Here is a 20,374-nt window from a genome sequence, read left to right as displayed (position 1 = left end):
TGGGATGCCCCGATTCAGAGAATGAACTCACTGACCCGCCATGCAAATGGCAGAGAAAACAATACTGACCAGCACTGTTGAATTTCCTGCCATACTTGCTTAAAGATACAATTCAGTTTGAAGCACATTGACAATCCAATATCCCACGTGTTTAGTAATCGATGGGCAGAAACAAAATGGGCTCATGGGCTGGCATTTATCGTAGTCTCAACACAGCTACGACAGAGGTGAAAATGATCTTTTGGTGGAAATTTTAAAAGGGAAATTCAAATTGGGATTTCCATTTTGTGCTCACATCAACTATTTGGTAAAATGAATAACGGGACCAAATTCACTCCTTTAGTCCAACTCACTTGATTTTTTTTTTCCTAGAGAGCAGTGGTTTGTTACACAATTGATACTGCAAGTAGTACAAGCCGGTCACGCTAGCTTGCTAAGCAGGAAGCAATGGCTTCCCCTTCAGGATAACAAATGACAGCAATTCACATTTTATTAGAAGGAATTGGCCCATTGCTGACAGAAAAGATTGCATGATACGACATTTAACTGAGCGGATCTGACCATACCACAAACGCGAGAAGCAGTGCCAAGCATTCTGCGGCAAATCAAGTCAATCGGTTGCAAAGAGAGAACCCCGAGATGCTCTCATAAATGTACTAGTAGAGAAATTAGGGCTGACCATCACCAGCAAAGCCGTCAGAGAATATGATAGTTTAGCTTAGTAATTTAGCTGGTACAGGTTGGACCTGCCTTATCCGACACCACCCCTCGTTCAGCATGATTCTGGTGGCCGGGGGCACATGCACAGAACGCGGCCGACCTCCAGCCCGACTTTGGGGCAGAGCTGACACTCGGTCCGCCGGGGGCCCGCCGACACTCAGCCCGCGCCGATTCTTCAGGCCCGCCCAGGGCACCGACCCCTCCCCTCCCATTCCTCGGACTGACCTCCATTTATCCGGCAAACATAGAAAATAGGTGGAGGAGTAGGCCATTCGTTCCTGCACCACCATTCAATAAGATCATGGCTGATCACTCCCTCAGTTCCCCTTTCCTGCTTTCCCTCCATACCCTTTGATCCCCTTAACCGTAAGGGCCATATCTAACTCTCTCTTGAATATATCCAGTGAACTGGCATCAACAACTCTCTGCGGCAGGGAATTCCACAGGTTAACAACTCTCTGAGTGAAGAGGTTAAATGTCGTATCATGCAATCTTTTCTGTGTCAGCAATGGGCCAATTCCTTCCAATAAAATGTGAATTGCTGTCATTTGTTATCCTGAAGGGGAAGCCATTGCTTCCTGCTTAGCAAGCTAGCGTGACCGGCTTGTACTACTTGCAGTATCAATTGTGTAACAAACCACTGCTCTCTTGGGGGAAATAAAATCAACTGAATTTGACTAAAGGAGTGAATTTGGTCCTGTTATTCATTTTACCAAATAGTTGATGTGAGCACAAAATGGGAAAATCACAATTTGAATTTCCCTTTTAAAATTTCCATCAAAAGATTATTTTCATCTCTGTTGTAGCTGTGTTGAGACTACGATAAATGCCAGCTCATGAGCCCATTTTGTTTCTGCCCATCGATTAATAAACTTGTGGGATATTGGATTATCAATGTGCTGCAAACTGAATTGTATCTTTAAGCAAGTATGGCAGGAAATTCAACAGTGGTGGTCAGTATTGTTTTCTCTGCTATTTGCATGGCGGTGAGAGTGCAGGTTAGTGAGGTTATTCTCTGAATCGGGGCATCCCATCATCATAGGCAGTCCCTTGAAGCGAGGATGACTTGCTTCTACGCCAAAAAGGGATGAGTTCACAAATGTTTCAATGAAAGACCAAATATTCCAGATCCCGAACTACATCGTAAAGGGTGGAAGATACCTGTGCTTGGATTTTCTCAGTCCTAAATGGCCTACCCCTTATCCGAAGACGGTGTTCCCCTGGTTCTGGACTTCCCCAACATCGGGAACATTCGACCCGCATCTATCCTGTCCTGTCCCGTCCCGTCAGAAACTTATACATTTCTATGAGATCCCCTCTCATCCTTCTAAACTCCAATGTATAAGGCCCAGTTGATCCAGTCTCTCCTCACATGTCAGTCTTGCCATCCCGGGAATCAGTCTGGTGAACCTTTGCTGCACTCCCTCAATAGCAAGAACGTCCTTCCTCAGATTAGGAGACCAAAACTGAACACAATATTCCAGGTGAGGCCTCACCAAGGCCCTGTACAACTGCAGTAAGACCTCCCTGCTCCTAAACTCAAATCCCCTAGCTATGAAGGCCAACATACCATTTTCCTTCTTCACCACCTGCTGTACCTGCATGCCAACTTTCAGTGACTGATGAACCATGACACCCAGGTCTCGTTGCACCTCCCCTCTTCCTAATCTGCCGCCATTCAGATAATATTCTGTCTTCATGTTTTTGCCTCCAAAGTGGATAACCTCACATTTATCCACATTATACTGCATCTGCCATATATTTGCCCACTCACCTAACCTATCCAAGTCACCCTGCAGCCTCCTCGCGTCCACCTCACAGCTCACACCTCCACCCAGTTTCGTGTCATCTGCAAACTTGGAGATATTACACTCAATTCCTTCATTCAAATCATTGAAAAATATTGTAAAGAGTTTAGGTCCCAGAACTGAGACCTGTGGCACTCCACTAGTCACTGCCTGCCATTTTGAAAAGGACCCATTTATCCCGAGTCTCTGCTTCCTGTCTGCAAACCAGTTCTCTATCCACATCAGTATATTACCCCCAATACCATGTGCTTTGATTTTGCACAACAATCTCGTGTGGGACCTTGTCAAAAGCCTTTTGAAAGTCCAAATACACCACACCCACTGGTTCTCCCTTGTCCACTCCACTAGTTACAGCCTCAAAAAATTCAAGAAGATTTGTCAAGCATGATTTCCCTTTCATAAATCCATGCTGATTTGGAGCGATCCGGTCAGTGCTTTCCAAATGCGCTGCTGTTTCATCCTTAATAAATTGATTCCAACATTTTCCCCACTACTAATGTCAGGCTAACTGGTCTATAATTACCCGCTTTCTCTCTCCCTCCCTTTTTAAAAAGTGGTGTTACATTAGCTACCCTCCAGTCCATAGGAACTGATCCAGAGTCGATAGACTGTTGGAAAATGATCACCAATGCTGTCATGTATTCAACCAGCATTGTAACCCATGTATAAACTGACCTAAGTTGTACACCATGAGAACACTGACCACTAGGTGGGAGACACTCCTAACCTGGACCTTCAGGTATAAAAGGGGAAGTTCCACCCACCTTCATCACTTGAGTGCTAAGGAATAAAGGACAGGTCACAGACTGACCTTCTCTCAAGCATGGGCCTCGTGTGCATTTATACTGTGTAGTAAGGTCGTATCAAATGCATCCACTATTTCTAGGGCCACTTCCTTAAGTACTCTGGGATGCAGACCATCAGGCCCCGGGATTTATCGACCTTCAATCCCATCAATTTCCCGAACACAATTTCCCGCCCAATAAGGGTATCCTTCAGTTCCTCCTTCTCACTAGACCCACTGTCCTAGTACTTCCAGAAGGTTATTTGTGTCTTCCTTCGTGAAGACAGAATCAAAGTATTTGTTCAATTGGTCTGCCGTTTCTTTGTTCCCCATTATAATTTTACCTGAATCAGAACGTAAGGGACCTATGTTTGGCTTCACTAATCTTTTCTCTTCACATATCTATAGAAGCTTTTGCAGTCAGTTTTTATGTTCCCAGCAAGCTTCTTCTCGTACTCTATTTTCCCCCTCTTAATTAAACCCTTTGTCCGCCTCTGCTGAATTCTAAATTTCTACCAGTCCTCAGGTTTGTTGCTTTTTCTGGCCAATTTATATGCCTCTTCCTTGGATTTAATACTATCCTTAATTTCCCTTGTTAGCCACAGTTGAGCCACCTTCCCAGTTTTATTTTTACTCCAGACAGCGATGTACAATTGCTGAAGTTCATCCATGTGATCTTTAAATGTTTGCCATTGCCTCTCCACCGTCAACCCTTTAAGTATCATTTGCCAGTCTATTCTAGCCAATTCACGCCTCAAACCATCAGAGTTACTTTTCCTTAAGTTCAGGACCCTAGTTTCTGAATTAACTGTGTTGCTCTCCATCTTAATAAAGAATTCTACCATGTTATGGTCACTCTTCCCCAAGGGGCCTCGCACAACAAGATTGCTAATTCGTCCTTATTTGGCACAGGCAAGGTCCCGAGGGTGCCGGATAAAGGAGGTTCAACCTGCAACACATTTGGAGCTGGGCTTTCCTGGTGAGAGCGAGCGCTGGAGAAGCTGTGGATGAGCATGGGGTCGTTATGCTGCTGGTAATCAATTTTTTTTTATTTGAGGACTTTGCGGAATTTCTGACTTCAGTAGCAGGTGCCGGGAATTGAGAGTAGTGTCGCACTGTGCCACGTGAAGGTATGGATTTCATTTGTGACGCACATTAAGCAACTATTTCTGTTTTACTCTGGGTTTTCCCTGCATCTACACACACCTCTTGCTCTTAAAGACTTGCATTTATACAGCGCCTTTCACTGGATGTCTCAAAGCTCTTGACAGCCAATGAAGTACTTTTGGAGTGTAGTCACTGATGCAATCTGCGCACAAGCAAGCTCCCACAGACAGCCATGTGATAATGACCAGATGAACTATTTTTGTTATGTTGATTGAGGGATAAATATTGACCAGGACACCAGGGATAACTCACCTGCTCTTCTTCGGAATAGTGTCATGGGATCTTTTACATCCACCTGAAAGAGCAGATGGGGCCTTGGTTTAACATCTCATCCGAAAGACGGTACCCCCGACAGTGCAGCACTCCCTCAGTACTGCACTGGAGTGTCAGCCTAGATTTTTTTTATGCTCCAGTCCCTGGAGTGGGACTTGAATCCACAACCTTCTGACTCAGGAGGTGAGAGTGCTACCCACTAAGCCAAAACTGACACTGTGGGCTCTCAACAAAGTTTCATTCTCAGAGAAAGGTGTCATTAGTAGGAAAGCTGGTAATCTCAGTCAAAAGACTAATAATGATACAGGGCTGATAGTGATCACCTCATGGTTGCACTGGCAGTGGGGCAAGAACCAAGGCTACAATGCACCCTGGCAGTGGAGCCTCAAGAATTCTACCCTACGGTGCTAGAGAGACATGCAATACAACACTGGGGTCCTGCTTTTAAATCCAACACCTAGGTGTCTTAAATTACATTGATCATTCTGTTAAAACAATGGGGCTAAAATTCCAGCCTCACCGGGTGCCTACAGTTTTCAGGGCACGACGGACATGCGCTGAAAATCAGCTTTTCCGATCTGTCAAGATTTTGTCTCAACACATCCTCAGCATCCCCGGGAGACGGACATCCACATGGGAGAGATTGGGCTATTTGCCCAACTCATGCCCATCACTGTCCTTCGAACTCTTATGCCTGGTAAAAGCAGGCGCATAGCCTACTCTTACTAACGTTAAGAGCTTTAATACAAATAAAATTAAATTTAAAAAACATTTTTTTTTATAGTAAAAATCCTGTCCATTAAGGCAAGTTTACTTTAAACCCTATTAAACACATTTTTAAAAAATTCCAAAAAATATATTTTTTCCCCCAAAACATGTAATTTTTAATTTCAATTAATTTTATATATGTGAGGTGTTTTAAAAAAAAAATTATGTGTTTCTTGTTTTAGGTGTTTTTTCTCATTGATAGCAATGGGAACTCAGAGACGCAACTCATCTTAAAATCGGTGAAGGAAGGAATTCTACCTATTCTTTAGCTGTTGGTCTGCACTGGATTCTCTCCCATTCATCTCACTCCTTCTTCAACCAGATGGAATTGCCAGTGAAGAGCTCGTCTAGGACGGCAGCCAAAGCCACTACTGTCAATTCCTCCTCTTCTCTTGGCAACAGAGCACAAATAAACCCTCTTGTTGCCACGGACAGAACCCACTCATTCACTCTCAGTGCGGCTCAAAAGACAGTTAACATCTGGATTTGAACCCAAGTCCACCGATGACAGCTGAATATTACAGAATCTCAAAGAAATTTACAGCATAGAAGGAGGCAATTCGGCCCATCGTGTCCATGCCAGCCGGCCAAGAGCTGTCCAGCCTAATCCCACTTTCCAGCTCTAGGTCCGTAGCCCTGTAGGTTACAACATTTCAGGTGCACATCCAAGTACTTTTTAAATGCCATGAGGGTTTGTGCCTCCACTATCCTTTCAAGCAGTGAGCTCCAGACCATCACCACCCTCTGGGTGAAAAAAGTTCCCCATAAACTCCCTCGAAACCTCCTCCCAATTACTTTAAAATATTGCACTCCATCAGTACTGCTGCAGTTTATGATAGTTATGTGATCTGAAATGTTTCTGTACCAAGGACACATACAATTATATTTGACACTGAATCACCAGTTGTCTGTATAATGTACACTGCACAGTGAGTCAGCACAGCCTTCGGTCGCCTGAGGAAGTGTGTGTTCGAAGATCAGGCCCTCAAATCTGGCACCAAGCTTATGGTCTACAGAGCTGTAGTGATACTCAGAGACGCGGACCATGTACAGTAGACACCTCAAATCGCTGGAGAAATACCAACGATGTCTCCGCAAGATCCTGCAAATCCCCTGGGAGATAGACACACCAACGTCAGTGTTCTCGATCAGGCCAACATCCCCAGCATCGAAGCACTGACCACACTCGACCAGCTCCGTTTGGTGGGCCACATTGTCCGCATGCCCGACACAAGACTCCCTAACCAAGCGCTCTACTCTGAACTCCTGCACGGCAAGCGAGCCCCAGGTGGGCAGAGGAAATGTTTCAAGGACACCCTGACAGCCTCCTTGATAAAGTGCAGCATCCCCACAGACAGCTGGGAATCCCTGGCCCAAGACCGCCCAAAGTGGAGGAAAAGCATCCGGGAGGGCGCTGAGCACCTTGAGTCGCATCGCCGAGAGCATGCAGAAAACAAGATCTGGCAGCGGAAGGAGCGTGCGGCAAACCAAACTCCCCACCTACGCTTTCCTTCAACCACTGTCTGTCCCACCTGTGACAGAGACTGTAATTCCCCTATTGGACTCTACAGTCGCCTGAGAACTCACTGAGTGGAAGCAAGTCTTCCTCGATTTCAAGGGACTGCCTATGATGATGACTGCACAGGCAACAAGGAATCACATTTCTACTGAGGTTTGAAACATGAATGATAATCACAAATACGCACTTCCAAAAATCCCTGCAAAGAAATCAAATTAAGTTTGATGCCTCAGTCCCTCTGAGCAACATAAATAATTCTCAACAGGCACGCATCTATCTAACTGAACACCTCAGTCTGTGAACTAGCTGCCTTTCAACATAAACTCCACAAACCTATATTCCTGGGGCAATAGCAGGCTGTTTGGTTATTCAGGAAGCTATATTTTGCAAAAGTATGAGATTCGGTCTAAACTGCTGTTCACAAACTCGAAATGGAGAGAGTGTATTACTTACAGGGCGGTGCTGGTGTATGGAGCAAAATGTGAGAAATCGTGTTCCGTTGCAACCACAAACATCACTCAATGAGCACAAAACTACACACAATATCAGTAGCATCTATGAGAACATACATTCAACTTTAACATCCTTTCTTCAGCCTTTTGGGCATATTTAGCAAATGCTGATGGCACTCTCAACTGATCTGAAGAAAAACTTGCAACCCTCATGTCCTCAGGACATCCCAAAAAACTTCACAGCTAAAGAATTACTTTTGAAGTGTAATCACAGTTATATGTGGGCAAATGTAGCAGCCGAGGTACACACAAGGTTCCACAAATAGCAATGAGATAAATAACTCGTTAATCTACTTGGTTGATGTTAGTTGAGGTAAGCAGCAACCAGGATTTGGGAAGAAGGGGTTATGGGGAGAGGGCAGGAAAGTGGACCTGAGTCCATGATCGGATCAGCCATGATCGTATTAAATGGCGGAGCAGGCTCGAGGGGCCGTATGGCCTACTCCTGCTGCTATTTATGTTCTTATGAAAGGCAAGGATTATTTAAGGACAGTCAGCATGGATTTGTTAAGGGAAGATTGTGTTTGACTAACCTGATTGAATTTGAGGAGGTAACCAAGAGGGTCGATGAGGGTAGTGCATATTGACTTTAGCAAAGGTTTTGATAAGGTCAGACATGGTAGACTGGTCACGAAGCTTAAAGCCCATGGGATCCAGGGCAAAGTTGAATCCAAAATTGGATTAGAAGTAGGAAGCAAAGGGTAATGGTTGATGGATGTTTTAGTGACCAGTGGGGTTCCGCAGGGCTCAGTACTGGGTCCCTTGCTGTTTGTGGTATACATCAATGATCTAGATTTGAATATAGGTGGTATGATTAAGAAGTTTGCAGATGACACTAAAATTGGCTGTGTGGTTGATAATGAAGAGGAAAGTCATGGGCTGCAGGAGGATATCAATCTACTGGTCAGGTGGGCAGAGCAGTGGCAAATGGAATTTAATTCAGAGAAGTGTGAGGTGATGCACTTTGGGAGGGTTAATAAGGAAAGGGTATACACGTTAAGTGGTAGGCCACTTAATAGTGTAGCTGAACAAAGGGACCTTGGAGTGCTTGTCCACAGATCCCTGAAAGTAGCAGGCCAGTTGGATAGGTGGTTAAGAAGACAAAGGCTTGTCTTTATTGGCCGAGGCATAGAATATAAGAACATATTAGAATATGCTTAAATTATGTAATACATGGGTTAGTCCACAGCTGGAGTACTGCTTAGGAAGGATGTGATTGCACTAGGGAGGGTGCAGAGAAGATTTACTAGGAATCTTCCTGGAATGGAGTATCTTAGTTATGAGGACAGATTGAATAGGCTGGGTTTGTTCTCATTGGAACAGAGGAGGTTGAAAGGAGACCTCATTGATGCGTACAAAATATTGAGGGGCCTGGACGTAGTGGATAGTAAGGGCCTACTTCCATTGGTGGAGGGGTCTATTACTTGGGGGCATAGTTTTAAGGTGGTTGGTGGAAGGTTCAGAGGGGATTTGAGGGGGGGCTTCTTTATGCAGAGCGTTGTGGGGATCTGGAACTCACTGCCTGGAAGAGTGGTGGATGCAGAAACCCTCACCACTTTTAAGAGACCGTTGGATGGGCACTTAAAGTGCCGTACCTGCAGGGTTAGAAACATAGAAAATAGGTGCAGTAGGCGGCCATTCGACCCTTCGAGCCTGCACCGCCATTCAATAAGATCATGGCTGATCATTCCTTCAGTACCCCTTTCCTGTTTTCTCTCCATCCCCCTTGATCCCCTTAGCCGTAAGGGCCATATCTAACTCCCTCTTGAATATATCCAATGAATTGGCATCAACAACTCTCTGCGGCAGAGAATTCCACAGGTTAGCAACTCTCTGAGTGAAGAAGTTTCTCCTCATCTCAGTCCTAAATGGCCTACCCCTTATCCTAAGACTATGTCCCCTGGTTCTGGACTTCCCCAACAATCGGGCACATTCTTCCCGCATCTAACCTGTCCAGTCCCGTCAGAATCTTATATGAGGGTTACGGATCTAGAGCTGGTAATTGGGATTGGACTGGATGACCTTTTGTTGACTGGCGCAAATAAAATGGTAAGTAGGCAGGGAATAGAATACGGCCAGGGTGATCTCCTGGACTAGTTTCGATCTGCTGAATGGGTCGGAGAGGAATTTTCCCAGATTTTTTTCCCCTAAATTGGCCTGGGTTTTAAAATCTGGTTTTTGCCTCTCCCAGGAGATCATATGCCTCCGGTTGGGGTGGAGTGTAGAATGTTTCAGTGTAAGGGGTGTTGCAGTTGTGTGGGGTGCACTGGTTGGGCTGGGTGCCTTTCCACCATTGTTCATAGGTTTATATGTAACCTGCAGGGCTGCTGACCGAGGGCTGTGCGACTCTATTAGCCGTCGCGGACACGATGGGCTAAAATGGCCTCCTTCTGCGCTGTAAATTTCTATGTCTATGTTTTAGAACGCCCTAGTCTTCTTCAAATAGTGCCACAAGATCGGTTACATCCAGGCAGAAGGAGCCTCGGTTCAAAAGACAACATCTCTGACAATGCAGCACTCCCTCAGTATGGCACTGAAGTGAGACTTGATCCCACAAACTTCTGACTGAGAGGCAAGAATGCAACTAAGTGAAGAATCGACAAGAAGTCTTGTAGCTTCAACAATATGACTATTGATTCTGACAATGTTGGGCAGCAGAATTTAAATTTGCACTTAAACCAAAGCACCTTGTGTCCACGACTGTTCCCAATGGCACCAAGTTTCAGGAACTTTGCTTACATTCCAATGCGATCATCAAACCAACATAACTCAAATAGAGCAACCAAAGGATGTTACAACCAACCAGTTTTTTCAGCAGTTTGATTCCTAAAAGGTTATTGGTGGTAACACTTTCCAGCCTTTACACAAGGCTTGTCCACCAACTTTGTTAGGGGAAAAACAAAAAGTTCACAAGAGCTCCACTGCCCACTAAAAACAGTCCTGCAAACTGAGGCTGGTGCAACACCAGATCAATCGGAGCCTTATTTCATCCAGATTAAAAAAACATCGCACAAGTCCATCAGCTACATTTTCAGATCAAGACCATACCACAACAAAAAACCGAGCAGACCATTACAAACACTGGACTCCATTGTAAAATTAAAAGGCCAATATAATCCACGTGCAGCTTCCTCAAAAAAGGTCTTCTGGTTCTCGAGCTTTCCGCCAATGGGAATGGTTTCTCTCTATCTACTCTGTCTAAATCATGATGGGTCTGATCAGAATAAATAGATAGAAACTGTTCCCATTAGCGGAAGGGTCGAGAACCAGAGGACACAGATTTAAGGTGATTGACAGAAGGACCAAAGGTGACTTAAAAAAAAAAAAGTTTTTCTTTCAAAGTTACGATCTGGAATGCACTGCCCGAAACGGCAGTGGAGAATGATTCAATCGTGGCTTTCATAAGGGAATTTAATAAGTACCTGAAGGAAAAGAAACTGCAGGGCTATGAGGAAAGAGCGGGGGAGTGGGACTAGCTGAAGTGCTCTTGCAGAGAGCCGGCACGGGCTCGACAGGCTAATTGGCCTCCTTCTGCGCTGTAACCATTCATTGGGCCCAAATTTGGCCTACCCGTTTTTTACTTCCTAGGGTGAAAATGGCGCCGAAAAGATCTCCCCGGATTCTGGCCGCTCTGTGGCCTCTCCCATGGCTTGGCACGGCGTGATCTGCCCATTAGGGGGCGGAGCTAGGGCCCTGCACGAAAAACAGTGCTGGTAGCTCAACGCATGCACACTGGAGGTTTTACGCATGCGCAGTAACTCTTGCCCCCAGCCGGAGAGTCCACGGAGAGAGAAGTCAGTCCACGGAGAGAGAAGTCAGTCCACGGAGAAAGAGAAGTCAGTCCACGGAGAAAGAGAAGTCAGTCCACGGAGAGAGAGAAGTCAGTCCACGGAGAGAGAGAAGTCAGTCCACGGAGAGAGAGAAGTCAGTCCACGGAGAGAGAGAAGTCAGTCCACGGAGAGAGAGAAGTCAGTCCACGGAGAGAGAGAAGTCAGTCCACGGAGAGAGAGAAGTCAGTCCACGGAGAGAGAGAAGTCAGTCCACGGAAAGAGAAGTCAGTCCACGGAGAGAGAAGTCCTGGAAGTCTTCGGAGAGAATTCCTCGGAGAGAAGTCCCGGAAGTCGGCGGAGAGAAGCCCTCGAAAGGGAATCAGAGTCGGAGAGGAGTCGGAGTCGGCCCACTGACTTCCCGGACCAAGTTAGGAAGGTAGGACTTAAGTTTTCTTTTTCTTTTTAATTTATTATTGATAGTTTTTATGCTTCTTGAATGTTGTTGTGAAGGTGTTTAATGCTTTTTGCAAGGTCCTCTCCGCTTCCCTTCCCCCCCACCCCCGGCTACCTGCATCAATTTCTTAACTCTCTGCAAGGGTTTTCTGTGCGGCCACAAGTGGCCACATACGCTGGCCTAAGTTAGTTTGGAGCAACTATTAACTGTCCAAACTGGCTTAAAATGGCCAAAACGGGCGTAGGTGGCTGGTACGCCCCCTTTTGAAAAAAAAACGAAACAAAAAAAAAATCCCAACTAACTCACTTACACTGGCGCAAATTAAATGTGCAGAATGGGGATTTTTAAGATACTCCAGAAAAATCAAGTTGCTCCAAAAAAAAAACGGAGCAACTCCTGGGCAAATTTGGGCCCTATGAATCTAACCTCACATAATCTAGACTGACACTTGGGTGCAGCACTGAGGGAATGCTGCATTGTCGGAGGTGCCGTCATTCGGATGCGGTGTGAAGTTGAAGCCCCCTCTGCCTATTTAGTGCTCACGTGGGTGGAAAAGATCCAGTGGCATTAGTGTGTGCGCACACACGTCTGACATTTCAGATAGATGTGTAATTTGTCGAGGCCGCAGAGATATATTGTGCAACATCCTCGCTTCCCATGCTGGTGCAATGGGAGGTTCCCTTCTGAGACAGAGACAATGTTGGAGGAAGAGGAATTTAACCTGCAGCTGCACGCGACCAGAGAGTGCTCTATCGGAATACACTAGGGTTCCGGAGATGGCAGAGCTATTCCATTCACCAGCATTAGTGTCCCTCACAGTGGATATGCACAGGGAAAAAACAATCTAAATATGAAATGACATGAATCACAGCCCTGAGAATGCAGTCACATTACATACTGGGCAAACAAAATAACTGCATAACTGTCTCATCAATATTCGCAGTCATACAGCAGTACAAGAACAGTCTGTCACTTACCAAGCGTTCTCACCATTCAGGATTTTACATTGCTTCGCATACAAGTATGATGGAAGACCTGTGGGATAGGGAGAACACATTATATAGGTACCAATGAAAAATTATTACACAAGGAAACTTTTTTTTTAATTCAAAAAAAAAATAGACTGATTCGAACAATCAATTCAGGACATGTTTAGTACAACTACAAGAAACAAGAAACACAGCTGCTAGTATCTTGCCTGGGCTCATCTGCATTTAACCATTGGGAGGGTTCAGCATAGAGACCAGGATCTTTTACCAAATTTATAAGGCAGAGCAGGTGCTGCCAGAAGGGAACACAGATTCGAGGCGGCGCTCCCTCCAACACAGCATTAAGTAATGGATCCTTCGCACTGCTGCTCCTTGCTGGAGCTCTACAGTCAGCTCACTCTGGCCAACCGCCAGGATCCGTCAGCCATTCAGAAAAAGTATAAGCTCGCAAGTTGCTTCAACCGTCTCCAAGTAAATAAACAGAAACTGCGGCCGTGATGTCCTTTATCAGCTTTTCTAGTCCCCAAAGCTGACTTGCTTTCTAAAACACTTGTGTTTCTATCTTGCCTTTCCCCGGCCACATCTGCACGACTACTGGAAGGAGACACGTGGTAGCAAACACTAAAAAGGTAAATTTAGTGTTGGAGGAGGGCAGATGTGCCGTGTGTGTTTTGTTATTATTCCGGTTCTTTCCAGGGGAGTCAAGGATTATGGGGAACATGCAGGAAAGCGGAGTTGAGGCCAAGATCAGATCAGCCATGATCTTACTGAATGGCGGAGCAGGCTCGAGGGGCCGGATGGCCTACTCCAATTCCTTATGTTGTGTCTCTTGCACTGAATGTACTTTGCATGACAGAGAAACAAGAGGTGAACTGCAATTCAACAAGTCTTCTGCTGTTGAGATGACTGATTTTACATCTTGCCTTTGCTGATTAAGTCTGTAAGCCACTAGTAAATTTGCAACAGAAAAGTTAAAACCATTTACTATACAATATATATACACATTAGGGAAGCACAGACGTCGGGTTTAGCAACAAGAGTACAATTACTGTATAAATGATGATTTTGCTAAACTTTACATTTAGTTACTGCCCCTCCAGAGTGCGATGGCAGGTGACCTCCTCCCCCAAGGTCTCTGCTGTTGACAATGCAAGCACGAGAGTCGATGTGGAACAGCTCCTCACCTTGGATTTATATCCTGTCCTGTTCCCCCTCCCCCACACCCACATCCCCCCAGGAACCGTTTGCCCCATTTAACACCTTCCCCAAGGGGTCTGTCTGGTGTTAAGAAATGGGCAAATTAAGAGACACAAACCTGACTCATAGCCCACTGCCAAATCATCACACCACTTGGACCCCAGATTTAAATCGAATTATTAAAAAAAAAACATTGTTCCTTTAAAATTCGAGCATCAGTGATTGGAAAGAAAAGAGAAAATGGGATTGAGAAGAGCCCGTCCCAACACCCCATCCTGGAACTTGGGTTCATTCAGGACCCAGTCAGACCATTTCCATCTCCACTCTGTCAGGGCATCAAATCCCAACTCATAAAATATTTAAATCTTTTCATTTACTTTTTTTAAAATTCAAATTCATTTCCACTGTACTAAGTGGCAGACCACTGAATTTTTAGCATTAATTGTAGAACAATGCACATAACAGGGAACGGTAGCATAATGGTAATGTTACTGGACTAGTAATCCAAAGGCCTGGACTAACGATCCGGAGACATGCGTTCAAATCCCACCACGGGCAGCTGGGGAATTTAAATTCTGTTAATTAAATAAATCTGGAATTAATAAAAAAGCTAGTATCAGTAAAAGGTGAGCATGAAAATACCAGGTTGTCATAAAAACCCATCGGGTTCACTAATGCCCTTTAGGGAAGGAAATCTGCCGTCCTTACCCGGTCTGGCCAATGTGTGACTCCAGACCCACAACAATGTGGTTGACTCTTAATTACTCTCTGAAATGGCAGCTGACCAGCACCTTCTTGAGGGCAATTAGGGATGGGCAATAAATGCCAGCCTTGCCGGCGACACCCACATAGACATAGAAGAAACATAGAAACATAGAAAATAGGTGCAGGAGCAGGCCATTCAGCCCTTCTAGCCTGCACCGCCATTCAATGAGTTCATGGCTGAACATGAAACTTCAGTACCCCATTCCTGCTTTCTCGCCATAACCCTTGATCCCCCGAGTAGTAAGGACTTCATCTAACTCCCTTTTGAATATATTTAGTGAATTGGCCTCAACTACTTTCTGTGGTAGAGAATTCCACAGGTTCACCACTCTCTGGGTGAAGAAGTTTCTCCTCATCTCGGTCCTAAATGGCTTACCCCTTATCCTCAGACTGTGACCCCTGGTTATGGACTTCCCCAACATTGGGAACATTCTTTCTGCATCTAACCTGTCTATAGAAACATGAACGAATAAAACAAAAAGGAAAAAGAAGCCTATTGAAAGAACGCAGGGCTAATAGATGGAACTGAATTGAAGAGATTTCGCCATCGAAGCAGTGCAATACTAATGGCCTCATGAAATGTCGCCACAGTGAGTAATCACAAAGGACACACGTGAAGTGAATTGCTCTGAAAACTGACTCAAAGAATCAACGATTTGCTTGAGTGTTGGTAGGGGAATACCGGTGAAACGGAGCAGCGCAAGTCATGTCAGTCACTAGGAGAACTGTCTTTCCATCCAGAGAGCGAGAGAGTCATCAAGAGCCATACTGTCATTTTCAGCTCAATCTCAATTGAGAATGGTACACAGTTCCACAGCTGTAATGCCAATCCTGATCAACAATGCAAATACAGGTGATCAAGCATGGTCACATATACATAGACTCGACGGCAAAATGCCACCATTAAATCCAGCGATCCACATTACACAGATTTCCGTCCAATGAAAATAGAGTATGCAATACAGACACAGTCATAAAACAAACTGCATGCAAAAACAATTAGAACATTGCCCTCATCTCATCTGCCGATCATCTATAAAGCTCCCATTGCACGAAGCACAGCAAGTAGATTAATTCACCACAGGATAGCTGCAGCGCACTTCATTTTGTGGCCAATTCACTAACTAATTTGGTCTCGTACTGCATTCTGGTTGAAGGACGCTGAATCCTGGTGAGCTGCTGTGCAATAAGCCACACATTATTAGCCCCTGTAATGTATTTGCTTCATGGGTTCTTTGCTTAAAAATTCATAGCAACACATTGCTATTAAGAACTTGTTTGTTCAACCTTTGCTCATAAACTATCACACTACACATTACCAATCCATTCACCAGGCTCACAACCACCTGCCTCATCGTGGATCTCCTGAACCCAACTGGCTGGGGTTTTATTGAGTCTTGTGAACATCACATGACTGGCTAAGCCGCTCCCAACTCAACAGTCTACAACTCTTGTGTTATAAAGTGGAGAGAGCTGGTTTGAGCGAATTGCTGCTTAACACCTGCTAACTCCCAAAGAAAGCTAGCTCCTTCGAGCCGGAATTGAACCAGCGCCCTAAGGATGATTTTGCTTTGTATTACACTACAGTCCTCCGCTCTACCAACCGATGAGCATACTCATAGGTGCATACATTACAGCACCTTTGTGACTATGCATCATGGCGATCAGCCAGTGCAGACACAACGTACAGAACATGGAAGTGCCTGGGAGAGAATCACACAAGTTCCAACAAGAAGAACAGTACGCACCATAATAAAGCGACATTGGAGTGAGCTGTAGGACTGTAATCTAATAGAGGTCAGATTTTGTCAAAATAAAACAGTTTCTAAAAAGACCAATACCCACGATCTGAAACCAAACACTAGTCGACAGCCTTTAACTTACTGCCCATTAACCACTACTTTACACTATTATTAATGGGCTTTTGAAAAATTCTGTTCAACATCTTCTGTTCAAAATGTTCAAAGTGCCTGTAGCGGTTCTCACTGGACTCCATCTCCTTGATACATAATGATGATCACATAAAATGTACTTGTGCTGCACAACATTAGAAAATTATATGGCCAAGATTTATTGCCTGGTAGCTTCGCCAGGATTTTGAGAGAACTGAAATGCATTAGAAGACTGCAACCGAGCCTCAGGATTTAAGAAGTAGTTACAAGCCTCGCTTTTTCTAACCTTCATTAGATTAGAACCCTGTAATTCACTGTATGGTATAACAGCACTGTAGTTGGGAACAAGGAGAATAGGAGCAGAGGAAATGCTGGACAAAAAAAAAAAGACAAAGATCCCTCTAGTTCGCCTTCCACCATCCTGGCCCTTGCAGAATACAGTGATAATGATGTTGTTGACTAATCATAGCAATTAATCTCCAGCAATTAGTCTGCAACAGACCCAGACATGACACAAGAAAAAAAAAGTGATGGAGAGCTTTGGGTGCCATTGATCCCAAGTCATCCGTTCCTAATAAGCTTGTCACACTCACCAAATGCCATGTCGAAATTACTCATTGTATCCCAAAAATATTATTTTCTGAAAGAAACTAGGTAAACTAGTGCAGTAGTAGTGTCTATATTTTGAAGTACAGGGCTTGGTTTATTGAAGTTATAGGATTGGATGTTATAACAACAAAGGTCTGGTATTGCTCGTGTTTTAATGGCCTTTGATGCTGGGCCACATACTGATTCAGCGGTAGAATAAAAACTCGGGAATTTAAAAAAAAAAAAGGGCTGGTAGGGAAATAACAATGGTGGAAATACACAGGTCAGGCAGCAACTGGAAATAGAAATGGCAGATTAACATCTCAGGTGTGCACCCTTCATCAAGGGTGCGCAGCCAAAAGGTCACAACCGCACTTTTCTCTTCTCGAGCACTGACTGGTACGCCATGCATTTACAGTTCTACTTCAGTATAAAGCTCAAGTCAGTCAAGCCCTCAAAGTGCATCACGAATGTGGTCAACACTTCGACCTGATCCCGCTGTTCATTCCAAGATCACGAGCCACTGTTGATGCACCAAGCCAAAACAAGTTTAACACGCACCAGTTCACTCTCCTGTGGATCTCTTCCAAACACCACCATTACTCAGAATTCTAAATTAAAAGTGTAAACCTAATAGTGTTTCTAATCATTTGATAAGACCGTGAAATGATTTCCTGCTGTCCATCACTTATTACAGGGGCACGGTAGCACAGTGGTAACGTTACTGGACTAGTAATCCAGAGGCGTGGACTAACTATCCGGAGACGTGAGTTCAAATCCCACCACGGCAGCTGGGGAATTTAAATTCAATTACTTAAATAAATCTGGAATATGAAACTACCGGATTGTTGTAATAATCCATCTGGTTCACTAATGCCCTTTAGGGAAGGAAATCTGCCGTCCTTGCCTGGTCTGACTTATATGTGACTCCAGACTCACAGCAATGTGATTGACTCTGAAATGACCCAGCAAGCCACTCAGTTGAATTTAAGGTGGTGGCTCACTATCACCTTCGAGAGAAATTGGGGATGGGCAAGAAACGCTGGCCTTGCCAGCGATGCCCACATCCAATGAATTTAAAAAAAAATCATATTTGCAGCACAGGAACAGACCATTCGGCCCAGCTGGTGTTTCTGTTCCACATTACCTCATCTCACCCCATCAAAACATTTTTATTAAACAGATTGTTTTCATTTTAAGTGGGTTTGGATTTATTTTTTGTTTTGTTTGGCTTGTGGGCCAGCAGAGGCTGCCAGTATAGAGATCTGTTGGTGTGTACCACGTCCTTGATGCACAAAAACATTTGCAGAGGGGATTAGTGAATGCAGAGTCACTGCTGTGGTGGAGGAAATCTGTAGCTTCACTCTTGTAGTTAGTGGGAGTCTGCAGTACTCAGGCAATCATTACTTGCTATGTATGGTCTAATGAAGCCAGTGGTTACCATTAAAATGAAGTCAGAACTACCATTGTTGCCAAGTCTGGAAATGTCAGATCAGAAATAAATTAGCATTTCCTTGCTTTGTGGTGAGAGCTGAGTTTGAAGGTTACCTGCAGTGCATCGTATTTGCTGGGGGGGGGGTTAAAAAAAAACAACAGCTTGAGGATTTTCTTTTCCGGTGTAATATTTAAGCGTACGGGGTTTTAGTGCCTTCCTGGGTTCTGTGGTAAACACCAACAGCTGAAAGCAGTTCCTTAAGACATCTTCACTGTGCTACAATCGTTTATTCCTTTAATTGCTAAAAAAAAATCAAGGCATTATTTCCAAAAACATAGTCCTTGCTTCGAAGAACATAAGAAATAGGAGCAGGAGTAGGCCATTCAGCCCCTTGCACCTGCTCCGTCATTCAATAAGATCATGGCTGGTCTGATCATGGCCTCAACTCCACTTCCCTGCCCACTGCCCAAAACCCTTTACTCCCTTTTGGACACAGAGTCAATATCTAAGCAAAGAAACGCCCTGCTCTGCCCTTATGCTGATGGTTTGGTGCCAGTGTCATTCAGCGACAGCACCATCCCAGTCTATCAATGCACATCGCATGTCTGTTGCCTCATGCTCATTCCCCATTCATTCTGCCAATAAGCACCAATCTTGGAAGGCTATGACCAATCAGTTTTATCTCCACTACTGCAATGCCTGCAGAGTCACTTCTCTTTATAATGTCACCTTCCTCGACTTTAATGAGCTGCCTTACCACTTCAACAGTTCGAAGTGCAATGTGTGGATCTGCAAGATCTATTGCTAGTGCTACATACCTACCACCCACGGTTGGTTTTCCTATGATTTAAAAAATATATATTTCACACCCACACAGAGAAGTTCACGTAAAAGGCTCCATTTTGACTTCATGCTAATATTATTTGCCTTCCGCACACAAATGAGGTGTTCCTGAAGTTGCCAGAGATGTGTCCTTGCTCTCATCTCATTCTTTCAATTATCTCTGTAGTCGCTCCCATATCCCAAATGTTGCCGATTCCAGTTTTAAGTCAAACCCTCCTTTATCTCATCGGTCATGTTCTTTTTAAAAAAAAATGCAAGACTGTCAAAGACAATGTTTGAATTTCACACTAGCTTGAGCTCTCCTGAAAATAAAATAAAGTGCTTGAAATCATCAGAGTCTATTTGAAAAACTTTTAAAATTGAGTTTTTAAGCATAAGATTGTGGGTCTTCAACCCCGAGTGTCTCCTCGCATCGTGGAAAAGAAAAAGTTAAAGCAAGTAAAAAAACTGATAAGTCCTTACTATACAGTATAAATGCACACGAGGTTCATGCTTGAGAGAAGGTCACTGTGACCTGTCCTTTATTCCACAGCACTCAAGTGATGAAGGTGGGTGGAGCTTCCCCTTTTATATCCGAAGGTCCAGGTTAGGAGTGTCTCCCACCTAGTGGTCATTGTTGTCACAGTGTACAACTTAGGTCAGTTTATACATGGGTTACAATGCTGGTTGAATACATGACATCCCCTCCCCCCCAAAGTCTTATTGGGATCACAGGTTGAGTCTCTCTGGTGGTTTACGCTCTCTTGTAGAGCGCCTGAGTTGGGACTCCGGTTGTTGGGCGCTGGCCTGAGTGTCTGCTGTTTGCGGTGCCTCAGGCCTGTCCAGACTGCCCACAGTGATTGGGTTCTCCTCCCTTTGGTTCCTGTGTGCGGTCACCTGTGGTGGAGTGA

General features: G+C 44.5%; 1 protein-coding gene across 6 annotated transcripts in view; it reads right to left on the bottom strand.

Annotated features, from left to right (window-relative positions):
• The window catches only part of LOC139267447 (tyrosine-protein kinase Fyn), a 348,021-nt gene that overhangs the window by 184,356 nt on the left and 143,291 nt on the right, over window positions 1–20,374 (bottom strand). For all 6 annotated transcript variants that reach the window (XM_070885782.1, XM_070885781.1, XM_070885780.1 and 3 more), the window contains exon 2: window positions 12,753–12,810. The gene's annotated coding sequence lies outside the window, so the exon portion shown is untranslated. The remainder of the gene's footprint in view (window positions 1–12,752; window positions 12,811–20,374) is intronic.

The sequence above is a fragment of the Pristiophorus japonicus genome, chromosome 7 (genome assembly GCF_044704955.1).
Source record: "Pristiophorus japonicus isolate sPriJap1 chromosome 7, sPriJap1.hap1, whole genome shotgun sequence".
Classification (NCBI taxonomy): domain Eukaryota; kingdom Metazoa; phylum Chordata; class Chondrichthyes; family Pristiophoridae; genus Pristiophorus; species Pristiophorus japonicus.
This window is presented reverse-complemented; position numbering and strand designations above follow the sequence as displayed.